This window comes from Rhipicephalus microplus, unplaced genomic scaffold, assembly GCF_043290135.1.
Source record: "Rhipicephalus microplus isolate Deutch F79 unplaced genomic scaffold, USDA_Rmic scaffold_23, whole genome shotgun sequence".
In the NCBI taxonomy this organism is placed as follows: domain Eukaryota; kingdom Metazoa; phylum Arthropoda; class Arachnida; order Ixodida; family Ixodidae; genus Rhipicephalus; species Rhipicephalus microplus.
The window spans coordinates 3,486,857-3,512,268 of record NW_027464596.1 but is presented as its reverse complement, the minus strand read 5'-3'; the positions used below and the strand labels follow the sequence as shown (position 1 = coordinate 3,512,268).

The 25,412-nt window shown below is 42.3% G+C and overlaps 1 long non-coding RNA gene across 1 annotated transcript; it reads right to left on the bottom strand.

Moving 5' to 3' along the window:
• Positions 1-9,563: 9,563 nt before the first annotated feature.
• Positions 9,564-11,721, bottom strand: LOC142786381 (uncharacterized). Its single transcript, XR_012889032.1, has 3 exons — positions 11,427-11,721; positions 10,025-10,110; positions 9,564-9,660 (listed from the first exon to the last, which is right to left on the bottom strand). It is a non-coding gene; the product is annotated as an uncharacterized LOC142786381 (long non-coding RNA).
• Between the last annotated feature and the right edge of the window lie 13,691 nt (positions 11,722-25,412).

The window sequence follows — 25,412 nt, the reverse complement described above, 5'->3', positions numbered from 1 at the left end:
ATGCACGACGACACGTGTGAGCACTACAAAATAATTTTAACTGTGAAAAGAATACTCCCTCTCGGAAAGGATAAGTGAACGCGTAGTGATGCACTGATCATTGGTTTACCTGATAAAAAGTATTTCTACAAACGTTAAATTGGCATTAAGTAAACCTATTCTCGTGACGAATGGGGCAAGATTGACTATTACTGTTGCTGTTTAGTACACACACTTTTGAAAGCTTGCAAGGGGTGGAAAACAACACGCTAATATCATATCTGCTGGCTATTTTTCTAGTTGTGAGACACGTGATGTGGTATAACATGCAAAGGTTTTGGTCATTGTTTTTTGTTGGTCCTGTCTTCTTTAACTTTACTTTCTGCAGGAGGGTTTTGCAAACGGGTGTGAAGATTCTGCTGGGATACCCAGCATCTTTTAGTCTTTTAATCTGGTTTTTAAGCCTGACCTCACCCTTGTGCTAACATGACTTCTGAAGGGTGGCCTGAATACATGTGGTATCAATTCCTCTTTCTATTAATTTTGAATGCCCACTATCAAAAGGCAGAACATTCTTAGCACTCCTGGGCTGATAGCACCAGCCAATACCCCAACAGCATCATCACACTTGTTTGCGAAACCCTCCTGCAGAAAGTAAAGTTAAAGGAAACAGGACCAAAAGAAACAGAGAATGACCAATCACCTTTGCATGACACATGGTAATACGTACATAAGGTGTCTCACAATTTTAGGAAAAGAGTCAGCAGATATGATATTGTTGTTTTTCACCCCATGCAAACTTTCATAAGTGCATGTACTTAGAGTAACAGGAATTGTCAATCGTGCACCATTCATCACTATAATAGGTTTACTGATTGCCAATATAATGTGTATGAGATACCGCTAACATGTGCAAAGGTAAACATAGGACAAACTGGGCAATGCTTCAATGATCGAGCAAGACAGCATGCTTCAAATGTTAAGAAGGGCTATAGTAGTCTCATGGCCGGACACTGTAAAGAATTTAAGTGCAGTGCTAGGTTTTATAAAACACGTTTTTTTTTTAAAAAATCAAGCAGAAAAATTGAGAGATTTTAGAACTTTTTATCTGGAAGGCCAAACATCATTGCATCAGTACACCTTCACTTAACTTTTTCGAAAAAGAGTAATTTTTTTCTCGGTTAAAATTATTTTGTCATGGTCACACATGTGTTGTTGCAGATGAGCCCTGTTCTTGTGCTAAGTATAAAAGCGCTCGTAGCACCTTCAATAAAATTCAATTAACAGTGCTCTTTCCTGTCCTTGTTGTGATAAGATTTTTATTATAAAAGAATTTTATTTTTTACAATTTAGATATAATGATGAGTTTTCATTGTATCAAACATGGAGCAAATTGCATCTGAATAAGGACAAAAATCTGATTTTGTGAAATTCGTGATATTTTCTGGTATATCTCAGCAGCTTCAGAGGTCTAAAAATATTTTTACTAAAAATATACTTTCTGTGGAGTAAGTATTCATTGCTCAGATATTCATAAAAAGTGCAATATTGCAATAAAAATGCAAACATAACACATTTTGGCTTGATTCTTGGAAGCGATCGTGGCAAAAGTTGCACTACTATTATTGAGCTTGAAATACCTTACACAAGAACATTTACTTAACATGTAGACAAAATTTGCTTTAGAAAAAATAAGCGTTACCTTTAAAATGAAATTTTCCACAAACAGCACCCAGACGGCATTATGCCAGGAAGTTCAGAAGCAAGCCACATGAAGAAAACTTTTTTTCACGCTGAAATATTCTAGCAGTTCACTGTTTTCGATGCAGTAAGTCAGCACATTTTTTTTTTCAAATACATTTCACATGGTCGCCAAAGTGGCTGGGATGTTTGGCATGGAATGGTCCAGCTATATTTAAGCAAAATAACTTACACAAATAACAATATTTGTTAATCTACCGAGACCACACTGGAAAAAGTTGTTCAGGCATTGTGACACTAAACTTTTCAGCGTCGTACTGCCTGAACAACTTCTTTGATTAACTCCAAACTCACACCGAGAAAAAGCCACTCTATCGCGGTGGTTGTTAAAGGCCTTGCGGCTGTAGACAATGTTGAAAATAAAAAGAACTCAACTCATCAGTGCTGTCACTCCTTCTTCGTCATTACTGTCACGGAAGATTTTTCGGTCATCCACGTGGAGGTTCAGGAAGTAGGCTTGATGTAGGCTGGGGCAGGGTGTCAGGGTGTCAGACTACGCAGGGTATCAGTGGCACCTTCTTGTCCTGTAATACGAGCAAATATGATTTCTCACAAAATGATGTTCGTGCTGTTCCGGCAGCACCATATATGAAGAATTTGTAGTGTGTATCCTTTGAAATGGCATGTAATTGACATTACACTTAACTCGAAGCATACAACCCAAAAATTCGAATAATTTCGTATGATATAGATAAGATACTTTTCTAGCCTACAGCAAATTCCCGAATTGAGGTGAAGTGTAAGACTACGGCTCCAAAATGGCACTAATGAAAGCCTGAACTCCCCTAAGCCAGTGTGAAAAACAATTTTGTAAAGTTCAACATTCAGAACGTGTAGCTATAATCAAAACGCACAAGAAACTTACTCTTCATGTACAAACAGTGAAGGTATGTCTGCTTTCTCTTTTACATGAGAACAAACGATCTTGGGCGTGGCACTAGCGAAGAGGTCTGCAAAAAAAGTAAAATATTTACTGACTTTAATCACGCCTCTATCAAGTTGAAGAATTGTGACAATTCAGCAAACAGTGCAATTCTGACTGCCTCTATAAGGGCATCAAAAAAGAACAATTTTCTCGTTCTTTCTAACCTCACAAGAAGCTGCGTCCATGGCATCTAATCCGAATTTGACGCTGTGCTTCCTATTTGCCTGCTTTCTAGACGTAGGGCAGGGAACATGTATTTTGTGTACCTAATCTAGCACAGAAATTCGTCATCTATAATTCAATTATTCTAATTCATTGTAATTTAATAAAAATGTAATCGCTCATCTAGTTTTCAAAAAGTTTCGGGCCTGCAATCGGCACTGCCTAGCACGTATGAAAGTGTTTCTTTTTTAAAAAAACTTCTTTAAAGCTTGCGTTCAGAAAAAGCATCTGGCATATTTTGGCAACCAAGCCCATCTCTGATGGCAATCAGGGGAACACTATTAGCGATTATTGACTACAGGATTTACAAACGTATCCCGTGCCTAAATTCTCAGTTAAACACAATCAAGCAACTAGGAGCGCTCGAACGACACCAACGCGCGCGGACACCGTCTACGTTGCAGCAGCCATGGCTTATGCTAGAGCTACCGCACGTAGCTCCCACAGTCACGTATACTCTCTCAATTCTGTTATAATGCCGAACGCTATCGCAGAAGTAAGCAAAGCACGGAAACAGCAAACAGAAACGAGGGAAAACAACGCACGGTGATGGCCACAAATATGCGCCTTTGGAAGTCTACTAGATCTTTCCCTGTTGCTGGTGACACGTGTCCTAAATATTTTAAAAGACCGACGCGCACGTGCTGGGAGCATCGCCGCATATGAGCACCTCAAAATATACCGTCTTTAAGCAAAAAAAAGCCACTTCGTACAGTGCGCCTCTGTACATAATTTTTTCTTTTTCTTTCTTTTTTTACGCTTACACCTACAGAAGCACGTTGCACATTTGAGTATTAATAGAAATGTTATTACGATGTAGCCTAAAGCGCATCTTGAAACAATGTCAATCACTTTCAGCAGTGCAGAGACAATGTGCGATCAGCAACTAAACGCGCCCTTGTTAAGTGATCACATCACTCCCCGTATGAGTGATACAGGCACTTATACAACATCGCGCATATCAGTGTGAACTCGTTAAGTGACACGCTTAATCGGGCATCTGCAACAGGCCCGCGAATGCATGCTGTTGTAAATGGCTGGCAGCCTACTTCGGCAGAGCTGCTGCAGGCGCCCAGCTAGGGCTGTATGATTACTACCTGCGAAAACAGTACACTCACCGTTAGCAGGCTCACGTTGTCCGTGTCCGCCACTCCATAAATATTTCTTAATCCGAGCGTCACTTCCAACATGGTGTCATGCGTGACCGCCATTGAAGATGCGCCTGTTTGCTGGAACTCATGCAGCGACCAAGACCCCAAACCAACCCAACGCATTTGAAATACGGATGAGACAGAGAGAGCAACGTTGAGAGAGAGAAGGAGGAGGAGGCACTGGTGGCGGCGCCGCAGCTGTCGACGCAAGTGTTTTGTACGTGACGCAACTATTCACTTATCTACACCATTGTTGCGGGGGCAACGCTGGCCGGGGTGAGCGTGGTGAGCGGGAAACCCGCCAAGAGGGCACCGAAAGGCAAACGCTATGGCGCATACGGCGGGCGGCGGTTCGACACGGAAGGCAATCGAAACCTGCTTCAAGAATGACTCCTTGTAAATGGCAACTCTCTTTCCACCCAGCCGCACAGCAGCGCAGGTTATTTACCAGCCTCGCGTTTCTGGACTATTTTCACGGAATGCGACTGCAGTGGGCGAAAAATAGTGAAGCAAAACTTGCGGAAAACGAAGTGCACCCTGGAATGGCCAGAAACAATAATTATTTCGTCCTTGGTGGCATTAGCGGGAGAGCATCGCTACACCTTTTTTTCAGATGAATTTCTTTTCGCATTGTCTGTGTCTGGCAATTCCGCATATGGTGCCGCAAACACTGAATGCGTAGTCGAAGCTGGAACAAATTGATCCACAGTCACGGATGTTTAGAACGCTTGTCACGCACCACGAAACGTGCCGAGGTTGTTATAACAAACTTCTTCCTGACCACATGATCAGCACATAATGCCATATGGTTGCCCAATGAGCTAGCTAAGCACTTGTAGCAAAGGCAGGGCACGTTCTTGTTAAATGTTGTTATTATAAACGATGGTTGTGCATAAGTGCAGTGACAGCTTTCCGTGTGAATTGGTCATAACCCACGTTTTCTAGCGTAGAAGCGCCTCAGCGGACCTAATCAGCTACCACAGCAAATTCGTAAGCAACGATGAGGTACGAGAATGTGCAGCTGTTTTCCATGTACTGAATAGTCTGTGTACAGTGCGTTGACCACCGCCATTCTTTAAGCCACCTCCCGTATAGACTCCTAGTCTGAACAGGTGTACGACCTTAAACACTAAGAAGCAGTGCCCCCCCCCCCCACACGCACACTCACAAAATTCGAGGGCGCACTGGCTGATACACACGCAAACTCATTCGCAGGCGCACACACATACGGCCACACACACACGCGACCGTAAACGCACACAGGCATGGACGTACACATGCACACAGGCACGCTTAACACAAGCACGGACTCGTACATACACGCGCACGCACACATGCACGGGTGTATACACAATCGCGCTTACACACGAACACATGCGCAGGCTCACGCACACACACCCATACTCGGGCGAACATTATGTGCGTGTATATAATCCATAGCAAACGTGTAGCTTATAACCAATGCTAAGGAAAGCTTTCGTAACATGGATTGCAGTTAATTGCCATTATAGATGGAACGCGATTTGCTTCTGCTGGCATTCTGCTGTATTTGGAGAGCATCTTCACACATTCTAAGCCAATTAGGCCGTCATTTAACGCAAGGTCCACATATTTGTGCATTAGCTACGCTGCTCGGCTGCCATTCTGAAGGTCGCGGGTTCGATGCCGGCCGTGGCAGTCGAATTAAGACGGAGGCGAAAAGGTAGAAGCTTGTGCACTGTGCGATATCAGCGCCCTATAAGGAACACCAAATGGTCAAAATCTCTAGAGCTTTCCACTACGGCGACCCTCATACACAGTAAAAATTTTTACACCCAGAAGGGTGTAAATGAGCTTGTCCCGTGGACGACACCCTAAGGGTGTTAATTCAGCACCTTCCAAAAAGGGTGCTTTACCATGCACCCTTAGAATAGGGTGTACATGTAAAAAAACTGTAGGGTGTTAAAAAAAAACACCCTTAAGGAAGGGTGCCTTCGATGTCCATCACTTTTTTAGCACCCTCTGAGGAGGGTGCGAGAAGGGTGCACAAGGGTGTTGAGTGCCCATGGCAAGGGTGGCGAATACTGCCACCTAGATATCAGCATGCACTGATTAAACACTGCTTGAAGAAAGTGGTCCTGATTATCGATGGTGCACCACCTGTCGAGCTCCATTCATTGCGTGTGGGCAAAAATATAAACGCGTACAATCGTGTATGAACTTGTGCTGGATCTATATATACTTCAGTGTATATGCATAATGTGCGTTACAGAAAATGAAGCCTTGCTGCCCTTCCATATTGCGTTTATTTAATAGGCAAATAAAACATAAACTTTTCTTCTGCCACACAACTTTTTCACCAGATATACGATCATGTATACGTACACTACACATGCAACACCTCAAATGTTTATTATATTTTTTCAGTTTCACTTTATTGACAATTCTTTGCAACATACAATTACACTGGTTTCAGTTTAGTATACTGCTTCAAGTACATAGAGACTACAAATGAAATACACACTAATATATCCCTATATTGTTTCAAGTATCTACAATCCCAGTGGTTTCCAGTTTAATACTCCTTCGTGTACACAATCGGTTAATAGGAATGAAATACAGGCAAATATATACTTATGATTCTTTCAAATATATACAATCACCATGATTTCACTATATATGCCTTCATGTACACAATCGTTCCCAAGAAGTGATGCACACAAAAATATATATGGATAGTGTTTTCAAATGTATACAATCACAGTGGTTTAAGCTTTGTATTCCTGGATGTATAACAATTGGTTATGAGAAATGATGTACATGCAAACATATACGGGTTTTCGCACATATAACTTTAGCGAATACTTAAGAAACCAATAAAATGATGAGAAACACAATATGCTAAAAACGAACACAAAACTGAGTCGGGACACACAAAAAACAAAAGAGGTAATGCATAATTATGGCTAATGACACAGCTGGGTCACTTTATGCCAAATGTCCCAGCCATTTTGGCAACCATCTCAAATGTATTCGAAAAACTCGTGCTGCATTGAAAATAGTGAACTTCTGGAATATTTAGGAGAGGAAAAATATTTGGTCACGTGGCTGCCTTCTGAACTTTCTGGAATGCCGTCTAGGTGTTGTATGTGAAAAATTTTATTTTAAAAGCACCGCTCCTTCTTTCCATACGAAACTTGGTCTACGTGTTACGTAACAAGAGCTTAATTTGGGAGAGTTGGTTCATCGTCGTTGTGTGCTAGTCACAGCGCGACAACTTTAGGAAGAGACAGAAAGGCCAGGAAAGAGCACAGACTGTCAACTGAATTTAATGAATGTGCTACGAGCGCTTTTATACGGAGTACAAGAACCGTGTTCATGCGCGACGACACGTGTGAGCACTACAAAATAATTTTAACTGTGAAAAGAATACTCCCTCTCGGAAAGGATAAGTGAACGCGTAGTGATGCACTGATCATTGGTTTACCTGATAAAAAGTATTTCTACAAACGTTAAATTGGCATTAAGTAAACCTATTCTCGTGACGAATGGGGCAAGATTGACTATTACTGTTGCTGTTTAGTACACACACTTTTGAAAGCTTGCAAGGGGTGGAAAACAACACGCTAATATCATATCTGCTGGCTATTTTTCTAGTTGTGAGACACGTGATGTGGTATAACATGCAAAGGTTTTGGTCATTGTTTTTTGTTGGTCCTGTCTTCTTTAACTTTACTTTCTGCAGGAGGGTTTTGCAAACGGGTGTGAAGATTCTGCTGGGATACCCAGCATCTTTTAGTCTTTTAATCTGGTTTTTAAGCCTGACCTCACCCTTGTGCTAACATGACTTCTGAAGGGTGGCCTGAATACATGTGGTATCAATTCCTCTTTCTATTAATTTTGAATGCCCACTATCAAAAGGCAGAACATTCTTAGCACTCCTGGGCTGATAGCACCAGCCAATACCGCAACAGCATCATCACACTTGTTTGCGAAACGCTCCTGCAGAAAGTAAAGTTAAAGGAAACAGGACCAAAAGAAACAGAGAATGACCAATCACCTTTGCATGACACATGGTAATACGTACATAAGGTGTCTCACAATTTTAGGAAAAGAGCCAGCAGATATGACATTGTTGTTTTCCACCCCTTGCAAGCTTTCAAAAGTGCATGTACTTACAGCAACAGGAATAGTCAATCTTGCACCATTCGTCACTAGAATAGGTTTACTGAATGCCAATCTAATGTGTATGAGATACCGCTAACACGTGGAAAAGTAAACATAGGACAAACTGGGCAATGCTTCAATGATCAAGCAAGACAGCATGCTTCAAATGTTAAGAAGGGCTATAGTAGTCTCATGGCCAGACACCGTAAAGAATGTAAGTGTAGTCCTAGGTTTCATAAAACACGGTTTTTGAAAAAAAAAGCAAGCAGAAAAATGAGAGATTTCAGAACTCTTTATCAGGAAGGCCAAGGATCAATGCATCAGTACACCTTCATTTATCTTTTCCGAAAAAGAGTATTCTTTTCTCGGTTAAAATTATTTTGTCATGGTCACACATGTGTTGTTGCAGATGAGCCTTGGTCTTGTGCTCAGTATAAAAACGCTCGTAGCACCTTCAATAAAATTCAGTTGACAGCGCTCTTTCCTGTCCTTTTTGCGATAAGATTTTTATTACAGAAAAGAATTTCATTTTCTTACAGTTTAGGTATAATGATGAGATTTCATTGTATCACAACATGGAGCAAATTGCATCTCAATACGTACAAAATTCACAATTTTGTGAAATTCATGATATTTTCTCGTATATTTCAGCAGCTTGAGAGGTATAAAGATATTTTTTCCTCAGAATATACCTTCTGTGGAGTAAGTATTCACTGCTCAGATATTCATACAAAGTGCAATATTGCAATAAAAAATGCAAACATAACACATTTTGGCTTTATTCTTGGAAGCGAATGTGGCAAAAAAATTGCACTACTATTATTGAGCTTCAAATACCTTACAGAAGCACATTTACTTAACAGGTAGACCGAATTTGCTTTAGAAAAAATAAGCGGTAGTTTTAAAACAAAATTTTCCACAAACAGCACACAGACGGCATTATGCCAGGAAGTTATAAGCCAGCCACATGAACAAAACTTCTTTTCTCGCTGAAGTATTCTAGCAGTTCACTGTTTTCAACGCAGTAAGTCAGCACATTTTTTTTTTCAAATACAATTCAGATGGTCGCCAAAGTGGCTGGGACGTTTGGCATGGAATGGTCCAGCTATATTTAAGCAAAATAACTTACACAAATAACAATATTTCTTCATCTACCATGACCACAATAGAAGAAGTTGTTCAGGCATTGTGACACTAAAATTTTCAGCGTCGTACTGCCTGAACAACTTCTTTGATAAACTCCAAACTCACGCCGAGAAAAAGCCGCTCAATCACGGTGGTTGTTAAAGACCTTGCGGCCGTAGACAATGTTGAAAATAAAAAAAAAATCAACTCATCAGTGCTGTCACTCCTTCCTTCTTCGTCATTACTGACACGGAAGATTTTTCGGTTATCCACGTGGAGGTTCAGGAAGTAGGCTTGCTCTAGGCTGGGTCCAGGGTAGACTACGCAGGACGTCAGCGGCACCCTCTCATCCTGTAATAAGAGCAAATATGACTTCTCATAAAAAAATTTTCGTGCTGTTCTGGCAGCACCATATATAAAGAATATGTAGTGTGTATCCTTCGAAATGGCGTGTAATTGACATTACACTGAACTCGAAGCATACAACCTATACATTCCAATAATTTCGTATGATAAAGATAAGAGTTTTCCAGCATACATCGAATTCCCGAAATCAGGTGAAGTGTAAGACTACAGCTCAAAAATGGCACTTACGAAAGCCTGAACTCACTTAAGAATCAAATTCCTTCTAGGGTAGTGAGCCAGTGTGAAAAACAATTCTTAAAGTACAACGTTTAGAACATGTAGCATTAAGCAAAACGCACAAGAAACTTACCTCTTCATGTACAAACAGTGAAGACATCTCTGCTTTCTCTTTTACATGAGAGCAAATGACCTTGGGCGTGGCACTAGCGAAGAGGTCTGCAAAAAAAAAGCAAAAGATTTACTTACTTAAATCACGCCTCTAACAATCTGAGGAATTGTTACAAGTCACCAATCAGTGCAATTCTGACTGCCTCTATAAGGGCATCAAAAATGAACAATTTTCTCGTTCTTTCTACTCTCACAAGACGCTCCGTCAATGGAATCTAATCCAAATTTGACGCTGTGCTTCCTATTTGCCTGCTTTCTAGACGTAGGGCTGCGAACATGTGTTTTGTGCACCTAATCTAGCACAGAAATTCGTCATCTATAATTCAATCATCTTAATTCATTGTAATTTGATAAAAGATGTGATAGCTCGTCCAGTTTTTAAAGAGTTGCGGGCCTGCAATAGGCACTGCCTTGCACGTATGAAAGTACTTCTTTTAAAAAAAAAATTAAAGCTTGCTTTCAGAAAAAGCGTCTGGCATATTTCGACAACCAAGCCCATCCTCTGATGGCAATCAGGGGCACGCTATTAGCGATTATTGACTACGAGATTTACAAACGTAACCCGTGCCTAAATACTCAGTTAAACACAATCACGCAAGTAAGAGCGCTCGAACGACACCAACGCGCGCGGACGCCGACTACATTGCAGCAGCCATGACTTATGCTAGAGCAACCGCACATAGCTCCTACAGTCACGTATACTCTCTCGATTCTGTTATAACGCCGAACATTATCGCAGATGAAAGCGAAGCACGAAAACAGCAAACAGAAACGAGGGAAAACAACGCACGGCGATGGCCACAACAACGCGCCTTTGGAAGTCTGCTAGATCTTTCCCTGTTGCTGGTGGCACTTGTCCTAAATAGCTTAAAAGACCGAGGCGCACGTGCTGGGAGCATCGCGGCATATCAGCACCTCCAACTATACCGTCTTTAAGCAAAAAAAAAGCCATTTCGTACAGTGCGCCTCTGTACATAATTTTTGCTTTTTCTTTCTTTTTTTGCGCTTACACCTACAGAAGCACGTTGCACATTTGAGTATTAATAGAAATGTTATTACGATGTAGCCCAAAGCACATCTTAAAACAATATCAATCACTTTGCGCAGTGTAGAGACAATGTGCGATCAGCAACTAATCCCGCCCTTGTTAAGTGATCACATCACTCACTGTATGAGTGATGCAGGCACTTACACAACATCGCGCATAGCAGTGTGAACTCGTTAAGTCCCACGTTTAATCGGGCATCTGCAACAGGCCCGCGAACGCATGCTGTTGTAAATGGCTGGCAGCCTACTTCGGCAGAGCTGCTGCAGGCGCCCACCTTGCGCTGTATGATTACTACCTACGAAAACAGTACACTCACCGTTAACAGGCCCACGTTGTCCGTGTCCGCCACTCCATGAATATTCCTTAATCCGAGCGTCACTTCGAACACGGTGTCATGCGTGACCACCATTGAATATGCGCCTGTTCGCTAGAACACACACAGCGACCAAGACCCCCGACCAACGCAACGCATTTGAAAGACTGATGAGACAGAGAGGGCAACACTGAGAGAGAGAAGGAGGAGGCACTGGCGGCGGCGTGGCGGCGCCGCAGCTGTCGACGCAGGTGTTCGGTGACGCAACTCTTCGCTTATCTACGCCGCCGTTGTGGGAGCAACGCTGGCCGGGTTGAGCGGGCGGGGGGGGAGGAGCGGGAAACCCGCCAGGACGGCGCCGAAAGGCAAACGCTATGGCGCATACGGCGGACGGCCGTTCAACGCGGAATGACTCCTTGTAAACGGCCACTCTCCTTTCAGCCAGTCGCACAGCGACGCAGGTTATTTACCAGCCTCGGGTTCTTTGAGTATCTTGACGGAATGCGATTGCAGTGGGCGAAAAATAGTGAAGCAAAACTTGCGCAAAACAAAGTGCACCATGGAATGGCCAGAAACAATAATTATTTCGTCCTCGGTGGCATTAGCGGGAGAGCATCGCTACACCTTTTTCCAGAGAAATTTCTTTTTGCATTGTCTGTGTCAGGCGATTCCGCGTATGGTGCCGCAAACACTGAATGCGTAGTCGAAGCTGGAACAAATTAATCCACAGTAGCGGATGTTTAGAAGGCTTGTCATGCACCACGAAACGTGCCGAGGTTGTTATAACAAACTTTTTGCTGACCACATGATCAGCACATAATTCCATATGGTTGCCCAATGAGCTAGCTAAGCACCTGTAGCAAAGGCAGTGCACGTTCTTGTTAAACGTTGCTAATATAAACGATGGTTATGCATAAGTGCAGTGACAGCTTTCCGTGTGAATTGGTCATAACCCACGTTTTCGAGCGTAGAAGCGCCTCAACAGAGCTAATCAGTTACCACAGCAAGTTCGTAAGCAATGATGAGGTACGAAAATGTGCAGCTGTTTTCCATGTACTGAATAGTTAGTGTAAAGTGCCTTGACCACCGCCATTTCTTAAGCCACCTCCCATATAGACTCCCAGTGTGAACAGGTGTGGGACCTTAAACACTAAGAAGCAGTGCCCCCCCCGCACACACACACGAAATTTGAGGGCGCACGGGCTGATGCACACGCATACTTATTCACAGGCGCACACACATACACGTATACACACAAGCGGCCACACACACACGCGACCGTAAACGCACGCATGCATGGGCGTACACATGTGCACAGGCACGCTTAACACAAGCACGGACTCGCACAATCGCGCTTACACGCACACATGCACGGGTGTACACACAATCGCGCTTACACGCACACACACCCATACTCGAGCGAACATTATTTGTGTGTATATAATCCACAGCAAACATGCAGCTTATAACCAATGCTAAGGAAAGCTTTCGTAACATGGATTGCAGTTAATTGCCATTATAGATGAAACGCGATTTGCTTCTGCTGACATTCAGCTGTATTCGGAGAGCACCTTCACACATTCTAAGTCAATTAGGCCGTCATTTAACGCAAGGTCCACATATTCGTGCAGTAGCTGCGCTGCTCGGCCGCCAATCCGAAGGTCGCGGGTTCGATGCCGGCCGTGGCAGTCGAATTAAGGCGGAGGCGAAAAGGTAGAAGCATTTGCACTGTGCGATATGAGCGCTCATTAAAGAACACCAAATGGTGAAAATCTCTGCAGCTTTCCACTACGACGGCCCTCATAATCATATCGAGGTTTTTGAGACGTAAAATCCCAAATATTATAATTATGTGTTCTTCTTATGCTGCATATTCCATCTGATGAATCGGCACCTACACCCTTCTCAGGCACAAAAGCACCCTTAGAGCCTATTTTAGGGTGCTATCGAGGCAAGCACCCAAACAAAGGGGTGCTTTTTTTTCAATCGACCATTTATGGGTGTTAAAGGGTGTTGCAAAGGGTGCTTTCTCGTAAAAGCACCCTTTTTACACCCTTTTGCGTGCAAAAATTTTTACTGTGTATGATCATATCGAGGTTGTTGAGACGTAAAATTCCAAATATTGTAATTATGTGTTCTTCTTTTGCTGCATATTCCATCTGATGAATCGTCACCTACACCTTTCTCAGGCACAAAAGCACCCTTAGAGCCTATTTTAGGGTGCTACCGAGGCAAGCATCCAAACAAAGGGGTGCTTTTTTAATCGACAATTTATGAGTGTTAAAGAATGTTGCAAAACCTTTTTACACCCCTTTTGGGTGTAAAAGTTTTTACTGTGCGGAAACCGTTCAGTCGTCAGTGAGCATTTCCAGTGTGCATATTTCTTTCTTCGTCCTAATTCTTTGTTTTCGCTTTGTAAGTTTTAATACAACGTGTAAAAAAGTTGTTATGCGAATATCGTGCATTTGGCACGCACATGGTCTAGCGAATGTACTTTATTTTATAGAATACCAATCATTTCTAAAGCATTTTCTAATGTAACAATACCGTACAATTACTCTTTCAAATGAAACAGTTTCAAATGACATTGATTCCTAACGCATCTGTGAAATTATGGACAGTGCTTGCACCTTTTAGGCAAGCAAGTTGTACTGCGTTTTATTTATGCTGAAGGCGGACTGACGCTACAGGGCAATATTATTTACTGAAACTTCTGTGCACCCTAGCTGGTTGAACAGGAGGAGATGTTCAATTAGTAGACAGGCAATCGCGCCTTAACACTGAAGTATGGGAGGGAATCACGCAGTAATATATCACACCTTGCCGAGTTCACTTCATCTGAGAAGGGCTGGCATGGTGCAAACGGAAAGTTGAAGCGTGACGCCCACAGGCTCGTCATTGGAGCTGCGGCGGAGTACCAATATTTGCAGTAAGCGCTTGCGCGCCCATTGTTGGCTCTAGTGCACTTGAGAAACGTGTAGTGTGCGCATGAGGACTCGTCATTAATGTTTTCCAGATGAGCAAGTATTGCAGGAGGCGTTTGGCGTATGGAATTGAGCGCGTCCAGGCGTTGGCACGTGGGGATGACGTCCTGAGCAATATTTTAGTTCTGAATGACAAGAGCATTGAAAATCGCAGAGTTGACACCTTTCAATATGTGTTGGATGCGACCAGCCTCCGTCACTTTGGGCACAGCGACAGAGAGCGAGAACATCTTCAGTGCAGGACGTATATGAATCATCAGGCCCTTAGATGCGGGTTGCGAGCTTTTGTTTCGTTACCTCAGAGCATCCTGCAAATGTGCCAAAGATCTGACGGAGTTGCGCCATGAAGGCCAGCAAATCAGAGAAGTCGTCTTCATCGTTGTAGAACCAGGTTTTAGCTACTTCATTGAGGTAAAAACGAACGTAGCGCAGTGTAAATGTGTGCATCGTACCAATATGTACAAACGCTAGTGTGGTCATTACTGTCGAGGCCTTCATTGACGTCGTCGCTGCGAAGGCAGGAGAATATCGGTAGGTGTCGTTGAAAATTACTCGCGGTGTAACGAGGTCTAACTTGCTGAGAAGTAGTTGCAGCAGCGGGCGTGTTGGTTTCTGGCATGGCAGTTCGAAGGCACAAACTTCAACTGACGAAAGCTCCAGGGGTGACCGATAGAGCAAGAGCGGAACCAATGCGCGCTCCACTACTTATGAGATGACGTCTGGTACGGCAGTAGCAAGGTTACATTTCGATTCAGATGGGCGAGATCAAAAGCGGCCCTGAAAAACGATCATGATCATTACAATGGTTTAATTAAAGAGATGACGATGATCAAGTACGAAGTCAGCGCTCAATATATATTTAAATATATAGCATCCAACGCGTTATTCGAAGGTCATACGTTCGATTCCTGCTCACGGCAAGTTATTTTTTCATACACTTTTCTTTCTTCCTATTTACATTACATTGGTTTTATTATCTTTCCCAATACAATTTTTGCATTATTGTCTGTTAGATCTCATATATATATATATATATATATATATATATATATATATATATATAATGAGATATAACAGACAGTAATGCCAAGGAATGTACAGGGGAAGTTATTAACATTAATGGAATGTAAATAAGAAGAAAGAAAAGTGGATGAAAAAATTACCAACTGTAAGCAGGAATCGAACCTACGACCTTCGAATTACGCGTTCGATGCTCTAACCACTGAGCTATTACAGCGGCACTCCCTCCATCCACTTTTTTGGGTTTATCTGTGAATTTTTAGAAGTAGGAGCGACAGTCAGCGCCATCTATAAGCCAAACAACGAGTGTGAAAACACTCTTATGCGCATGTTTGGCGTCACGTAGCACGTGAACTTATTATGAGCGGGCAGCTGATTAATTGTCCCTCTTATACAACCTAAACACACCAAGTCTGCCAGTACGAGACCCTCGTTCAATGAAATAAGGGAAAGAAGTGTATACCTAAGGGCTCGTTTTCCGTGTTTTTAACACAATAATAATGAGATATAACAGACAGTAATGCCAAGGAATGTACAGGGGAAGTTATTAACATTAATGGAATGTAAATAAGAAGAAAGAAAAGTGGATGAAAAAATTACCAACTGTAAGCAGGAATCGAACCTACGACCTTCGAATTACGCGTTCGATGCTCTAACCACTGAGCTATTACAGCGGCACTCCCTCCATCCACTTTTTTGGGTTTATCTGTGAATTTTTAGAAGTAGGAGCGACAGTCAGCGCCATCTATAAGCCAAACAACGAGTGTGAAAACACTCTTATGCGCATGTTTGGCGTCACGTAGCACGTGAACTTATTATGAGCGGGCAGCTGATTAATTGTCCCTCTTATACAACCTAAACACACCAAGTCTGCCAGTACGGGACCCTCGTTCAATGAAATAAGGGAAAGAAGTGTATACCTAAGGGCTCGTTTTCCGTGTTTTTAACACAATAATAATGAGATATAACAGACAGTAATGCCAAGGAATGTACAGGGGAAGTTATTAACATTAATGGAATGTAAATAAGAAGAAAGAAAAGTGGATGAAAAAATTACCAACTGTAAGCAGGAATCGAACCTACGACCTTCGAATTACGCGTTCGATGCTCTAACCACTGAGCTATTACAGTGGCACTCCCTCCATCCACTTTTTTGGGTTTATCTGTGAATTTTTAGAAGTAGGAGCGACAGTCAGCGCCATCTATAAGCCAAACAACGAGTGTGAAAACACTCTTATGCGCATGTTTGGCGTCACGTAGCACGTGAACTTATTATGAGCGGGCAGCTGATTAATTGTCCCTCTTATACAACCTAAACACACCAAGTCTGCCAGTACGAGACCCTCGTTCAATGAAATAAGGGAAAGAAGTGTATACCTAAGGGCTCGTTTTCCGTGTTTTTAACACAATAATAATGAGATATAACAGACAGTAATGCCAAGGAATGTACAGGGGAAGTTATTAACATTAATGGAATGTAAATAAGAAGAAAGAAAAGTGGATGAAGAAATTACCAACTGTAAGCAGGAATCGAACCTACGACCTTCGAATTACGCGTTCGATGCTCTAACCACTGAGCTATTACAGCGGCACTCCCTCCATCCACTTTTTTGGGTTTATCTGTGAATTTTTAGAAGTAGGAGCGACAGTCAGCGCCATCTATAAGCCAAACAACGAGTGTGAAAACACTCTTATGCGCATGTTTGGCGTCACGTAGCACGTGAACTTATTATGAGCGGGCAGCTGATTAATTGTCCCTCTTATACAACCTAAACACACCAAGTCTGCCAGTACGAGACCCTCGTTCAAGTTCACGTGCTACGTGACGCCAAACATGCGCATAAGAGTGTTTTCACACTCGTTGTTTGGCTTATAGATGGCGCTGACTGTCGCTCCTACTTCTAAAAATTCACAGATAAACCCAAAAAAGTGGATGGAGGGAGTGCCGCTGTAATAGCTCAGTGGTTAGAGCATCGAACGCGTAATTCGAAGGTCGTAGGTTCGATTCCTGCTTACAGTTGGTAATTTTTTCATCCACTTTTCTTTCTTCTTATTTACATTCCATAAATGTTAATAACTTCCCCTGTACATTCCTTGGCATTACTGTCTGTTATATCTCATTATTATTGTGTTAAAAACACGGAAAACGAGCCCTTAGGTATACACTTCTTTCCCTTATATATATATATATACATATATATATATATATGCAGAAGAATAACTTCGGTTGCCGCAAGGTAATAAATATGAAAGTAGATGCGCTTTCACATAACAACTGTTTATTGTGCCGACGTTTCGACAGGAACCCTGTCTTTTTCAAGGCATAATACTATTTACACATGTTCCGTGCCTTTTTATATCCTGTCGAGACAGGAGGGGAGGGGTCAATTGAGAGAGAGAGAGAAAAAAAAAGAAGAAACAGCAAAACGGGAGGACAAGCATTAAATAAAATATAGAAAATCTAGGAGAAAATTGTGACGCGCCAGAACCGGAGGCGGGGGCGTACGAGCTTCGGGAGACGCCATCCTACTCCCAAGCACTGCGGCGTGACTCTTCCGATGCCACCTGTCGAGGCGGCAAAGAAAAGAATATGAACCCAGCAGCCCCAGAAACAGTTGCTGCCCGTTCTCCAGGCCAGCATACCCCGTCGGGACCCCCCTCACCGAGTGCACAACTGCCATCACGCTTGCCACGGCTGTCGTCGACGCCTACAACACACACCCCGTAAACGGCGACGAAGGGTAATCCGGGCCAACAACAACGGCCAGCTGAACCAAAATCAACAGCAACGAGTGGCCAGAATAAACCACCCGCAAGAAAAAATCAGCAGCCAACATCATCAACGAACAAGCAGCAACCACCAGCAGCCAACAGCAGGCGTCTACAGGCCAGCTCGTCACGGGAAGCACAACGGGATGGAGCTCCAACCCAAAACAGGTACGACCTCCGGGCACCTTGCGGCTCTATTCGCCGCGTCTGTGCAAAGTGACATACTGGCTGTGCGAGTGGGCAAACTCCATCCGTTTCAGATGAACTAGGCCATAGAACGGGTCCAAATTTTCTTAAACTTAGAAAAGTGGTTGACAAAAGAATACGGCACGAACTTCACGTGCAAAGCCTCGAGCAATATGTACTGGCGGGTACGGCTCCGAAGGGGCTGCGCTTGTCGCTAGCACCATCGATGCATAACTTTGCCGAAGGGGAAACGAAACGGTGGAACGAAATTCTCGATCACGCCACACAGGAGCTAACAAAGGTCACCATCGAACACTGTAGAAAGACTCTAAACGCACTGACAGACGAGGAGCGGTATTTAAGAAATAACTTTTCTCTTTCGGAGTGGGAAACTAAAGAATTAGACGTATTTGAGCACAAAAAAAAACGGAGGAAATTGAAAAACTTAAGAGGAAGAAATTTGCGCGGGACAATGTGTCACAAGCTATACCCACTGCTGCTTACAGAAAAAATACCAAATCATCTCACGTTCAAAAAAATTTGCCACCACACCCCAAAGAGCCAAACGTTATTAACCTTTCCGACAAAGAACTTAACAAAGAAGAATTGAGTATACTATCACGCGGACTTACATTCTGCCCTGGCAACGGAAGGTATGATGAATTCACGCTCCTAAAAGACCTAGACAACTTCGCACGAAATTTACGATTGGAGAAATATTTCTTTGATAAACCCGAAAAAGATAACGCACTTTTTCGTGGGGTAATCGGACGGCAATGGACCCCAGACGCCAACAGAGATCGACATCTGGATCTCTATATAGATGCGGTTCAAAAAGATGTTATACATGCGTACAAAGTGCACAAACCAAGCATGAATAACATATCAAAAAGAGTAAAAGAGGCACTACTCACGTTGAGCAACTGCGAAGATCTCGTCATCAAACCAGCAGACAAAGGAGGCGCGATTGTTGTTCTGAATAGATCGGACTACATCGAGGAAGGCAAGCGACAACTAAATAACAAACAATTCTACAAACACCTCGACTTTGACCCTACCACGGAGCACAGAAAAATCATTGTTACAACCCTAGAGAATCTCACACGTGAAGGCGCCATTAATTCAAAGCTTAAAAAGGCACTTATTACGGTACATTCGGCGCCTGGTCGTTTTTACATGCTGCCGAAGATTCATAAAGAGAATAACCCTGGCAGACCCATTATATCAGGCACGGGAACGTTAACGGAACCAATTTCCAGTTATATTGATTCTTTAATCAAAGACATACCACCCACACATGAGTCGTTCTTGCGTGACACAAACCACTTCCTTCGGGAAATAGCAGACGTGCAAATTCCAGACGGTGCATTTCTCGTAACATTGGATGTTAGCTCACTCTACACAAATATCCCACATGACGATGGTGTAAGGGCACTTGTTGAATCGTATGGCACACACAACCCTGTCACTTATCCAAGCAAAAAAGTAATTGAAATCTTCACAAGACTTGTACTCGATTTGAACAGCTTTTAATTTAACAACCAGTACTATCTTCAAATCAGCGGTACGGCAATGGGTACAAGAATGGCCCCAAACTACGCCAACATATTCATGCACCACATAGAGTCCAATTTTCTTTCATCTTGTAATATCAAACCATTACTCTATAAACGGTACCTAGATGATATATTCATAATTTGGACACATTCGGAAAACGAGCTCCTCAAATTCATACAGGCATTCAACCAGGTACACCCCAGCATTTATTTTACACACACCTACTCCAACACTGAAATAAACTTTCTTGATGTACTCATTCGAGTTGACGATGGTGCGTTGGTAACTAACGTATACAGAAAACCTACAGACAGGCAACAATACCTGCACTTCAAAAGCTGCCACCCGCGACATTGCAAGACCAGCATTCCCTATTCCCAAGCACACAGATTTCGACGAATCTGCTCCCGCACCGAGGACTTCCACAAAAACAGCACACATATGCGCGAAGTACTCCTTAATCAAGAATACCCGCCAGCTATCATCGATGACGCCATCAAAAAAGCTGAAAATCTGGACCGCCAGATTCTTCTCAACCACCAGAGAAACGCCGACCAACACCGCAACAAAAACTTGCTATTAACTTTCACGAGCAACCCACCGAACATAAACAAGGTCCTAAGAAAACACTTTAACATATTGGAACAGAGCGTGCGACTATCCAAAATTTTCACTTCTCCTCCTTGTGTTGTATACAGAAGGCCGAAAAATATAAAGGATCATTTAATAAATTCAAAGATAGGTGTGAAACCTCAAATTGGGTGTCACCCTTGCGGCAAAAGCAGATGCAGGGTATGCAAACACATGCAGACAACGACAGTGGCGAAAAGCACCCACTCGGATTTTAAGCACAGGATAAGAGGTGCACTAGACTGTGACTCAGACAATGTCATATACCTCCTGGAATGTGGGGTATGTAACAAGCAATACGTAGGTCAGACAGACACTCCGTTTAGAATTAGATTCAACAACCATCGGGCACATGTACGATCTCTTCCAGGCCTTCCACTTTCAAAACACTGCACATTAAAAGACCACAGCTTTGATGACATCAGGGTTACACTACTAGAAAACAACTTTCGAACAATCAGAGAACGGGAACAACGGGAATCTTATTTTATCTACAAATTTAACACGATAAAATACGGAATAAATGAACACCCAGGCACTCTGCCTGCGTTACGACCGCTAAAAGACGCAAACGCTTCTCTCTAATCAGTCCGGTTTCATTACGACAATAATATTACCCGCTAACAATGCTTTTGGCCTATGCATCTGACAACATAGAAATGATTTGCCTCATCAAGCACAGCCGGAACGCACAGATAAGTGGTCCCGGAAGTCGTACGGTCCCCCCCCCCCTTTTTTTGCTTTTTTTCCTTCTTTTTTTTTTCTTCGTCAAGCTTCAACGCACATTCTGTTCCTTCACTTACAAGGAGCTGACAGCTAGGTGGTTTCGTTAACTTTTTCCTACATGCGCGCATATCTTCCCAGTGCGCCGCAACTGTGTGGTGACTGTCCCGGAGTGTTACAGTCTCCCCCCCCCCCCCCTGTTCTTCTTCTTTTTTTTTTTCCTTCGTTAATCCTTCAACGCACATTCTGTTCCTTCACTGACAAGGAGCCAATGCATATAATGAATATCGATGGCGGTGCCTCATTCACCGGCTTTTTCGCTCCTCCCGATGCCACCAGCATGCACTTAAAGCGCTTAAGCCCTCCCCATTAACTTGTCATACACTTCAAAGAGGAACGAGCCGCCAGCGGACTACACGGAAAAGTGAAATACAAGAACAGCGGCTCCCTGCCAACTTGGGGAAAAGTGGGTGCGGGGGAGGTATTGTTGACAATGATGACATTGCTCATCTACCTCTGCCCTACTCTGTTGAAATGCTGCCCCTTTCTAATTACGCCGTGTCGTTCTTGCTTCTTCTCCTAAATTTTCTATATTTTATTTATTGTTTGTCCTCCCGTTTCGCTGTTTCTTCTTTTTTTTTCTCTCTCTCAATTGACCCCTCCCCTCCTGTCTCGACAGGATATAAAAAGGCACGGAACATGTGTAAATAGTATTATGCCTTGAAAAAGACAGGGTTCCCGTCGAAACGTCGGCACAATAAACAGTTGTTATGTGAAAGCGCATCTACTTTCATATATATATATATATATATATATATATATATATATATATATATATATATATCGCCTTAATCGGTGGTGACGTTAATTTTCCCATGATAAATTGGTCGGATGAATTTCCACATGCCATCTCTTCTGCATCTGTATCTTTTCTTGATGTTTTGCTGTTCCATGACTTCACGCAGCTTGTGAAAACGCCCACTTGCATTCAAAATGAATCTAGCTCAATTTTAGACCTGTTTCTTGCTAGTAGAGGAATATATAACCGCAGTCCGGTATTGAAACTTACGACGGCATTTCGGACCATAAAATTGTGTCATTAAGCTTTCAACTGTACTATGGTCCAACGCCTAATAAAAAGACTGTTTTTGTACCCGTATTCTCGCGTGCTGGTGATATAAACATCATAGACGCTCTTAATTATTTTTATTCCAATTTCCTAACGCTTTCCAAAGAAAGTGAATATTCTGTGATCGATTGTGGTGCTTTTTCAAATACCTAGTAATTAAATGTATCCAAAACTTTGTTCCTCACAAATGCAAGGTAATAAACCAGTCTAGCCCCTGAATTGCGAAAGAAATCGTATGCCTAGGGCGCAAGCTAAAGAAGGCAAGGAAGCGACAAATATAACGACCATCATTGTCTGGACTGAATAATATATCAGAGATGCGTCACAATGAAAGCCAAATTGAAAAGTGCAACGGAAAAATATCACAGCGAGGCTTTGACAAACTTTCTCCTGCCGTCACCGAATAAGTTTTGGCAATATCTTTCACCGAAACCAAGTCCAGTATCAAGCTTATTTATTAACGGTGATGTTATAACCGACCAGAGGGAAATAGCAGACACGATAAATGGTTACTTCTGTTCGGTGTACACGCGTGATAATGACGTTACCCCTGATTTCATTATCTATGACACCATGCCACCTATCGATGACGTCTGTATCACTGAAAGGGATGTCTTATCGCTTCTGCTTAATCTCGATCCAAAAAGTCACCGGGCATTGACTCTGTACCTAACGCCTTTCTGATAAGGTATGCTGAATAGAATGCCAAATACCTATGCTTGATGTTTAAATCATCACTCCTGCGCGCTGAACCTGCGATTGATTGGAAGCACGCTAAGACCACTTCAGTACCAAAAACTGATGACCATTCGCTTGTGTCCTCGTTTAGGCCTATCTTCTTACTATGCACTAGTGTCAAAATTCTAGAGCATATAATATTGAAACATTTGTCTATGTTTGTCGAAAGAAATAACCTAATCACGCCCCTTCAGCACGGCTTTCGCAGAGGGTACTCTACGGTAACCCAGCTTACTGAGACGTTTCATGACCTAGCAGCAGCGATCGATATGAATGGTCAAGTAGATGTTATATTATAGGATGTTGAGAAAGCCTTCGATTGTGTGAGTCACCAGAAATTACTTATTAAGCTCAAACCAATTCTGAAAATGAGACATTACTTGCATAGATAACTGCTTATCTTTCATTAAGGAGCCAATGTGTTGCCATTGATTGTGTCACCTCGAGTTCCGACCCCGTGAAATCGGGTGTGCCTCAAGGGTACATTTCGGGACCGTTGTTTTTTCTGTTATTTATTAATGATATTGTGCTAAACTTGCCCGTAAAAATAAACCTTTTCGTGGACGATTGTATACTATATCAGGAAACTTATAGTTACAATAATCAAGAATATTTGAATACTACACTAGCAAGGCTACAAACGTGGTGTGAAAATTGGCTGATGACAATTAATTATAAAAAACAGTAGCAATGCGAGTTACGCGTAAGAAACAGCCGCTTCTGTTCACCAATCACGTCAGTGGTCATGCGTTATCCGAAGTCACTAAACACAAATATTTAGGACTCATACTAACATCAAAATTAACATGGAATGAACACATAGAATATATTGAAATAAAGGCAATGAAAAAACTTGGCTATTTGCGAAGGAGGTTTGTGAATGCCACACCACACATCTAACTTCGCGTACAAAACTTTCATTGGACCAGTATTAGAATATGGAGCTGCAGTGTGGGATCCCTTTACTGAGTCCAATAATTAAAAATTAAAAATCCTCCAAAAAATCTGTCCGATTTATTTTTACTTGTTATAGTTGGCGTACTTCCCCTTCACTCCTACTAATTAAAGCGGATCTCGAAAAACTGCAGGAGAGAAGAAGAATGGAGAGGCTAAAGCTTTTTTACCTCATTTTCCACAAAAAAAATTGGTGTCAACAAAACAGTGCACATTAGACAAATAAGTGAATATGCTGTGCGTTCACATCATTCAAAGACAGTTTGAGATTACGTAAACCATACAGACACATTCAGGTATTCATTTTTTCCAAGAACTGCCCGTGAGTGGAATTGCCTATCACCTGATGCTGTATAGTGTCCAACAGTTGATTTATTTCGACATGCTCTCAATAACCACTAACAGTTTTTTTCTACAGTCATGCAGCCCAGAGTTACGCAATGTTTCCATTTTAGTACGTTTCAGTCAGCAAGCCTATGCCATTGTTGTAATGTTTTTCTTTAGTTTTTTGTAAATTAATACAAATGTGTCGAATCGTAACCACTGTCATTATGCTGTGTGATGTCAATTATGTTTTTTGTAGTAAACATTTCTGTATGCCCATTCCTGCTTAAGAGCTGGTAAACAGGTCAGCAGTATGTAATAAATAAATAAATAAATAACTATATAAATATAAATATATATATATATATATATATATATATATATATATATATATATATATATATATATGTGTGTGTGTGTGTGTGTGTGTGTGTGTGTGTGTGTGTGTGCTATTTTCGATACTGCCCCGCCGTGGTGGTCTAGTGGCTAAGGTACTCGGCTGCTGACCCGCAGGTCGCGGGTTCGATTCCCGGCTGCGGCGGCTGCATTTCCGATGGAGGCGGAAATGTCGGAGGCCCGTGTACTCAGATTTGGGTGCACGTTAAAGAACCCCAGGTGGTCAAAATTTCCGGAGCCCTCCACTACGGCGTCTCTCATAATCAAATGGTGGTTTTTGGACGTTAAACCCCACAAATCAATATTTTCGATACTGCCAGTCTCATACGAGACCAAAGCAGGAGGGCATCAGATCTTGAATACACAATACAGTTTTCAGTTTCCCCTTTGTATAGCGGCATATTTGTCAGAACGTCTAAGAGGACGCAGTCGCTGGAGGCAGAAATGCCTGCCTCGAGGACTTTACAAAATTCAATAGGTACATTTTGAAGAAATGGCATTAATTGCATACAAACAATGAACAATCGGTACATACTTAAAGATGGCATACAAGATAGTTCTTATCTAGTAGACAATACA